The 8,665-nt window shown below is 39.0% G+C and overlaps 1 long non-coding RNA gene across 1 annotated transcript; it reads left to right on the top strand.

Moving 5' to 3' along the window:
- Nucleotides 1–222: 222 nt before the first annotated feature.
- On the top strand, nt 223–2,342 carry LOC124221392 (uncharacterized). Its single transcript, XR_006883805.2, has 4 exons — nt 223–300; nt 538–671; nt 908–1,012; nt 1,231–2,342. It is a non-coding gene; the product is annotated as an uncharacterized lncRNA (long non-coding RNA).
- The last annotated feature ends 6,323 nt before the right edge of the window (nt 2,343–8,665 follow it).

Raw genomic sequence — 8,665 nt, 5'->3', positions numbered from 1 at the left:
TATTTCAATTCATTTTTTTGCGTAAGCTCAAATTCAGTAGCTCTCATTGCGCTAATAAAATTTCTACAATTTTTTATAATTTTCTCATAATCCCCTTGTTAAATGTGTCAATACAGAAATTATAATAATCCTTACACAATACTTTTGATGTGTTTTGATACTGGAAATATTTCTTAGTATTCGAGGTTATACCCCGAAGTGGTTGTTTTTGGTTGTTGGAGGTGGTTGGAGGTGGACGAGGAGGAGGACGAGAAAGAGGAGGCGAACAAGGTGAAAGAGGAGGACGAGGATTTGTGCTCGGTGAGTAAAACATTATAATATTTGATAACAATTGTAATTATATTTCATCTGAAATATTTCAAACTTGTCATGTTTACAATAAAATATTTCAATTCATTTTTCGCGCAAGCACAAATTCAGTAGCTATAAATGCGCTAATAAAACTTATTACATTATTAATCGGATAATTAATTCTATTAATCCTTACATAATATTTTTGCTGAGTTCTTATACTAAAAATATTTATTACTATTCAAGGTATAACCTGAGGTGGTTATTGGTGGTTATTGGTGGTTGTTGGGGGCGGTTGGCGGTGGTCGGAGGTGGACGAGGAGGAGGACGAGAAAGATGAGGAAAACAAGGTGGACGAGGAGGGCGAGGATTTGTGCTCGGTGAGTAAAACACTTTTATAATATTTGATGGCAATTGTAATTATATTTCATCTAAAATATTTCAAACTTGTCATGTTTACAATAAAATATTTCAATTCATTTTTCGCGCAAGCACAAATTCAGTAGCTATAAATGTGCTAGTGAAGTTTATTCTACTATCAATTATTTAATTATATTAATCCTTACACAATATTTATGATGTGTTCTTATACTGAAAATATTTATTACTATTTAAGGTATAACCCGAGGTGGTTATCAGTGGTTGTTGGAGGTGGTCGGAGATGGACAAGGCGGAGGACGAGGAAGACGAGGAGAACAAGGTGAACGAGGATTTGTGCACGGTGAGTAAAACAGTTTGATAATATTTAATGACAATTGTAATTATATTTCGTCTACAAGTTTTCAAATTTGTCATGTTTACAATAAATTATTTCAATTCACTTTTGTAAGTATTTATGAATATACCATCTATGAATATTCATTGTTGGTATATAAGGTCTGGCAACGTACCTACTTTCTGTAAGAGATGTTGAAGATTTTCAACATAATTATGTTTCAGTTCTGTGCCCCACCTAGTGATCCACTAGTACATATCCTCCGACGTGACATCGCTGTGCTACGTATAAAGAAGAACAGATTTATTAGGATGCGAATTGCTCCTCTCTTCTTGCCATTGTGCTTTCAGCCATTGTTGTGCTGTGTGTTTAAAATTTAGGACAGTGTATAATATAGAATAACAGGTACAGCTACGAATATAGCACTACAATAAATCTTATAGAAATGGGCTCTCATTGAGATTTCTCTGTATTTATAACTCGACGCGAGAAGGCAAAAATCAATGTAATGCCATCCGTAAGGTAATTGGACTCGTATTTGCACTACGAGATCTCGTTGGGCATTTTGCGGTGAAATTTGAAAAATTGTTGTACAAGAAATTAAATAACTATAAAAATGGATAAAAAATATTATCTCTAATAGTGAATGTAGCTAATACAGCTTTAACCGTATATTGATTATGCTAATGATCTATTGTGACAAGATCGGAATTAGATAAGCTCTCTAAATACTCTTTTCTAGACTATTAATTTATATCATGTATATGTAAATGTATATTTCTTCAGTTTATACAATCACTGCACTAGGATTACCCTTGCCACGTTTTATGGTGCGCTTGTGTAATTCGTATATTATTAACCTTACGTTTTACTCTATTTGCGACAAGTTGTGAGTGTTTCTAATTTCTTGGCAATTATTTATGTACATGTATGTGTATATATGCATATACACATGCATAAGTATACATATACATATTTTTTAACTAGATATACATATATTTAAAACTAGATTTTTACAATAAACACAGAGGTTTTAGTATATTCACATACGGATTTCTGTGTAAAGGTATACTTGAACTAAAATATCCTTATCTCTATTACGGAGTTCTTCGTAATTCGCATTTGTTCTTGTAACCCAATGTCCTACATACGATGGCAAAAATCTAGAACCAACTTAACTGAGTCTCAAAGCCCTGTTAACATAAAAGCAGCTATTTGATAGAAATTATAGTTTATAGTTTACACAGCCCATTGCATGATATTTCATTATAAATACATATGTTTCAATGTATTTAGGAATAATTTATCAAATGTACAGAGGTCATGTGCAAATAATAAATGAATTCGACCGCAGTTTGATGTATTCATTAAAGCTTCAACAATAAATTTAAGCTTTGTTACTTCTTTTATTTTATTATGGATAATCAAAAACATTTCCGACTATTCCTACTGTGGAAGCATGGGGATTAAACCAAATGTAGCAAAAGATTAGAAACAGTGTATGTAGAGTACGGGTATTTTTCTAACAATGCAAACACGTGCCGCTAGCTTAGTTTTGACATATCTAGAATACCACGCCTTGCGAATTAGCTTTCCAGACAGAGATGAATGATGAATTTTACGGACTGCATTATCGTTGTTGAATACTCTATGCCTCAGGGGGAAAGAAAATCTGTAACGATAAAATTGATGCACCGGATCATCGTCGACTTTAACTTTTGAAATGTCCTACCATTTCCGAACACCTCCAACCATCCTATTTACCTATATTACTAGATTAGCTATTATATGAAAAGAGAAGAATTATTCACTTCGAAATGGGATTCTATTCGACGCGCGCTCGATGTATTCCATAACATTAGTATTCATAATTATTTCAACAACTTTTCATTTGCTCTCTCGATCTTGAATTTTCGTAGGCATATAATCGAAACGCTGTTCTAGCTAGTCGAGAGTGAAGTATCTACGTTGGGTAGAGAAGCAAAATTGTTTTTCGAAAAGTATTCGGATGGAAAAAAATTCAGAGTAACTGTAATACATCACGGATGCGCTAATTTTGAACGAGATGAAATGGATGCTTCGTATATGAGACAGTATTTAACGTTGCGTAGTGATTTAAAGACCTAAAAAGGTGATAGGGAGAGAAAGAACGAAGCTTCTTAACACTTCGAGTGTATTTTAACACACATTTGAAAGATACGAGCAAAATTTTTCATCATCCAACTGTCGCAGAACGGCAGCGTTATCAGCTGACCCGTTAAGTGAAGGATATATCTTCAGTCAACGGCTGACCATCGAAGGGCCTGGCCGCTTGAGTCTGGAATCGGCAGGACAGATAAAGTGTGTATTTCTTGTATGAAATGTGAACACTAATATCATTATACATCATATCATATCATCATACATCATACATCGTACATCATACATCATACATCATACATCATACATCATACATCATACATCATACATCATCATACCTAGTATTACAGTTCGAAACCAAAGTTTGAATTTTCGGATGTTCGGAAAGTGACGTCACCAATCTACAATCGGCTAGCCGAGTTCCTCAGTCTGGTAACAACCGCGCAGTAGAGCGGACGGATGAGAGTCGCGCTCCGCAAACTTCGAGTACCGGGTTCTCAACCTCCCGGATCCCGCGCTTCGGGTCCGCTACGTATTTCGAGTACCGGGTTCTCAACCTCCCGGATCCCGCGCTTCGGGTCCGCTACGCGGTGAAACTCGACATCCAGGATAAGCGCTCCGTGGTTCCTGGTTCATGTTTACAATAAATTATTTCAATTCGTTTTTCGCGCAACCCCAAATTCGGTAGCTGTCAGTCCGCTAATAAAATTTCTCGACTTCCAGGATAAGCGCTCCGTGGTTCCTGGTTCATGTTTACAATAAATTATTTCAATTCGTTTTTCGCGCAACCCCAAATTCGGTAGCTGTCAGTCCGCTAATAAAATTTCTCGACTTCCAGGATAAGCGCTCCGTGGTTCCTGGTTCATGTTTACAATAAATTATTTCAATTCGTTTTTCGCGCAACCCCAAATTCGGTAGCTGTCAGTCCGCTAATAAAATTTCTCGACTTCCAGGATAAGCGCTCCGTGGTTCCTGGTTCATGTTTACAATAAATTATTTCAATTCGTTTTTCGCGCAACCCCAAATTCGGTAGCTGTCAGTCCGCTAATAAAATTTCTCGACTTCCAGGATAAGCGCTCCGTGGTTCCTGGTTCATGTTTACAATAAATTATTTCAATTCGTTTTTCGCGCAACCCCAAATTCGGTAGCTGTCAGTCCGCTAATAAAATTTCTCGACTTCCAGGATAAGCGCTCCGTGGTTCCTGGTTCATGTTTACAATAAATTATTTCAATTCGTTTTTCGCGCAACCCCAAATTCGGTAGCTGTCAGTCCGCTAATAAAATTTCTCGACTTCCAGGATAAGCGCTCCGTGGTTCCTGGTTCATGTTTACAATAAATTATTTCAATTCGTTTTTCGCGCAACCCCAAATTCGGTAGCTGTCAGTCCGCTAATAAAATTTCTCGACTTCCAGGATAAGCGCTCCGTGGTTCCTGGTTCATGTTTACAATAAATTATTTCAATTCGTTTTTCGCGCAACCCCAAATTCGGTAGCTGTCAGTCCGCTGATAAAATTTCTCGACTTCCAGGATAAGCGCTCCGTGGTTCCTGGTTCATGTTTACAATAAATTATTTCAATTCGTTTTTCGCGCAACCCCAAATTCGGTAGCTGTCGGTGCGCTAATAAAATTTCTATAACTTTACAATCTTCTCATAATCTTTTTGGTAAAATATGTCGATAAAAAAATTATGTCAAACCTTACACATTATTTTTGATTTGTTCTTACGCTGAAAATATTTATTAGTATTCGAGGTATAACTCGAGGTGGTTGGCGGTTTTCGTTGGAGGTAGTTAGGGGTGGTTGCGGGTAATCTCGGTGATTCAGGAGCAGTGGGACGAGGATTTGTGCTCGGTGAGTAAAACACTTTTATAATATTTCATGGCAATTGTAATTATATTTTATCTGAAATATTACAAACTTGTCACGTTTACAATAAATTATTTCAATTCATTTTTCGTGCAAGCACATATTCAACAGCTATGAATAATCTTATACAATTCATCATATTATTGATTAATTGATTAATATTCCTATAATATTTAATGGCAATTGTAATTATAATTCATCTGGAATATTACAAACTTGTCACGTTTACAATAAATTATTTCAATTCATTTTTCGTGCAAGCACATATTTAGTAGCTATGAATAATCTTATACAATTTATTATATTATTAATTAATTAATTAATATTCTTATAATATTTAATGGCAATTGTAATTATATTTCATCTGAAATATTACAAACTTGTCACGTTTACAATAAATTATTTCAATTCATTTTTCGTGCAAGCACATATTCAGTAGCTTTGAATAATCTTGTACAATTTATTATATTATTAATTAATTGATTAATTACATTAATCCTTACACAATATTTTTGATGTGTTCCTATACTAAAAATATTCATTACTATTCCAGGTATCACCCGTGGTGGTCGGAGGTGGACGAGGAGGAGTACCAGGTGGACGAGGAGGAGGACGAGGTGGACGAGGAGGAGGCGGGGTGGGTCGTGGGAGAGGACCTCTCCTCTCCTCAGAGGAGGGGAGGGGGAGGGGCAGGGAAGGGGGAAAGGTGGGAGGGGTGGGGGAAGGGACGGGACGGGAAGGGAAGGGAAGGGAAGGGGGAGGGGGAGGGGGAGGGGGAAGGGACGGGAAGGGAAGGGGAGAGGGGAGGGGGGGCGGGAGGGAGGGAGGGTGGGAGGGAGGGAGGGCGGGTGGGAGGGAGGGAGGGAGGGAGGGTGGGTGGGCGGGGGGGGGGGGGGGGGTGTACTGCTCTATTAACTCTAACGGGCTCGTATCGACATCCGTCCTCCACTCTCTCCCTCCCTCCCTCCCTCCCGCCCACCCGCCCTCCCTCCCTCCCACCCGCCCTCCCTCCCTCCCTCCCTCCCTCCCTCCCTCCCTCCCTCCCTCCCTCCCTCCCTCCCTCCCGCCCTCCCTCCCTCCCGCCCCCCCTCCCCTCTCCCCTTCCCTTCCCATCCCTTCCCCCTCCCCCTCCCCCCTTCCCTTCCCTTCCCTTCCCGTCCCGTCCCTTCCCCCTCCCCTGCCACCTTTCCCCCTTCCCTGCCCCTCCCCCTCCCCTCCTCTGAGGAGAGGAGAGGTCCTCTCCCACGACCCACCCCGCCTCCTCCTCGTCCACCTCGTCCTCCTCCTCGTCCACCTGGTACTCCTCCTCGTCCACCTCCGACCACCACGGGTGATACCTGGAATAGTAATGAATATTTTTAGTATAGGAACACATCAAAAATATTGTGTAAGGATTAATGTAATTAATCAATTAATTAATAATATAATAAATTGTACAAGATTATTCATAGCTACTGAATATGTGCTTGCACGAAAAATGAATTGAAATAATTTATTGTAAACGTGACAAGTTTGTAATATTTCAGATGAAATATAATTACAATTGCCATTAAATATTATAAGAATATTAATTAATTAATTAATAATATAATAAATTGTATAAGATTATTCATAGCTACTAAATATGTGCTTGCACGAAAAATGAATTGAAATAATTTATTGTAAACGTGACAAGTTTGTAATATTCCAGATGAATTATAATTACAATTGCCATTAAATATTATAGGAATATTAATCAATTAATCAATAATATGATGAATTGTATAAGATTATTCATAGCTGTTGAATATGTGCTTGCACGAAAAATGAATTGAAATAATTTATTGTAAACGTGACAAGTTTGTAATATTTCAGATAAAATATAATTACAATTGCCATGAAATATTATAAAAGTGTTTTACTCACCGAGCACAAATCCTCGTCCCACTGCTCCTGAATCACCGAGATTACCCGCAACCACCCCTAACTACCTCCAACGAAAACCGCCAACCACCTCGAGTTATACCTCGAATACTAATAAATATTTTCAGCGTAAGAACAAATCAAAAATAATGTGTAAGGTTTGACATAATTTTTTTATCGACATATTTTACCAAAAAGATTATGAGAAGATTGTAAAGTTATAGAAATTTTATTAGCGCACCGACAGCTACCGAATTTGGGGTTGCGCGAAAAACGAATTGAAATAATTTATTGTAAACATGAACCAGGAACCACGGAGCGCTTATCCTGGAAGTCGAGAAATTTTATCAGCGGACTGACAGCTACCGAATTTGGGGTTGCGCGAAAAACGAATTGAAATAATTTATTGTAAACATGAACCAGGAACCACGGAGCGCTTATCCTGGAAGTCGAGAAATTTTATTAGCGGACTGACAGCTACCGAATTTGGGGTTGCGCGAAAAACGAATTGAAATAATTTATTGTAAACATGAACCAGGAACCACGGAGCGCTTATCCTGGAAGTCGAGAAATTTTATTAGCGGACTGACAGCTACCGAATTTGGGGTTGCGCGAAAAACGAATTGAAATAATTTATTGTAAACATGAACCAGGAACCACGGAGCGCTTATCCTGGAAGTCGAGAAATTTTATTAGCGGACTGACAGCTACCGAATTTGGGGTTGCGCGAAAAACGAATTGAAATAATTTATTGTAAACATGAACCAGGAACCACGGAGCGCTTATCCTGGAAGTCGAGAAATTTTATTAGCGGACTGACAGCTACCGAATTTGGGGTTGCGCGAAAAACGAATTGAAATAATTTATTGTAAACATGAACCAGGAACCACGGAGCGCTTATCCTGGAAGTCGAGAAATTTTATTAGCGGACTGACAGCTACCGAATTTGGGGTTGCGCGAAAAACGAATTGAAATAATTTATTGTAAACATGAACCAGGAACCACGGAGCGCTTATCCTGGAAGTCGAGAAATTTTATTAGCGGACTGACAGCTACCGAATTTGGGGTTGCGCGAAAAACGAATTGAAATAATTTATTGTAAACATGAACCAGGAACCACGGAGCGCTTATCCTGGAAGTCGAGAAATTTTATTAGCGGACTGACAGCTACCGAATTTGGGGTTGCGCGAAAAACGAATTGAAATAATTTATTGTAAACATGAACCAGGAACCACGGAGCGCTTATCCTGGATGTCGAGTTTCACCGCGTAGCGGACCCGAAGCGCGGGATCCGGGAGGTTGAGAACCCGGTACTCGAAATACGTAGCGGACCCGAAGCGCGGGATCCGGGAGGTTGAGAACCCGGTACTCGAAGTTTGCGGAGCGCGACTCTCATCCGTCCGCTCTACTGCGCGGTTGTTACCAGACTGAGGAACTCGGCTAGCCGATTGTAGATTGGTGACGTCACTTTCCGAACATCCGAAAATTCAAACTTTGGTTTCGAACTGTAATACTAGGTATGATGATGTATGATGTATGATGTATGATGTATGATGTATGATGTATGATGTATGATGTACGATGTATGATGTATGATGATATGATATGATGTATAATGATATTAGTGTTCACATTTCATACAAGAAATACACACTTTATCTGTCCTGCCGATTCCAGACTCAAGCGGCCAGGCCCTTCGATGGTCAGCCGTTGACTGAAGATATATCCTTCACTTAACGGGTCAGCTGATA

The sequence above is a fragment of the Neodiprion pinetum genome, chromosome 6 (genome assembly GCF_021155775.2).
Source record: "Neodiprion pinetum isolate iyNeoPine1 chromosome 6, iyNeoPine1.2, whole genome shotgun sequence".
Classification (NCBI taxonomy): Eukaryota; Metazoa; Arthropoda; class Insecta; order Hymenoptera; family Diprionidae; genus Neodiprion; species Neodiprion pinetum.
Note: the sequence above shows the minus strand (reverse complement) of the source record. Positions and strands in the feature narration are given on the sequence as shown.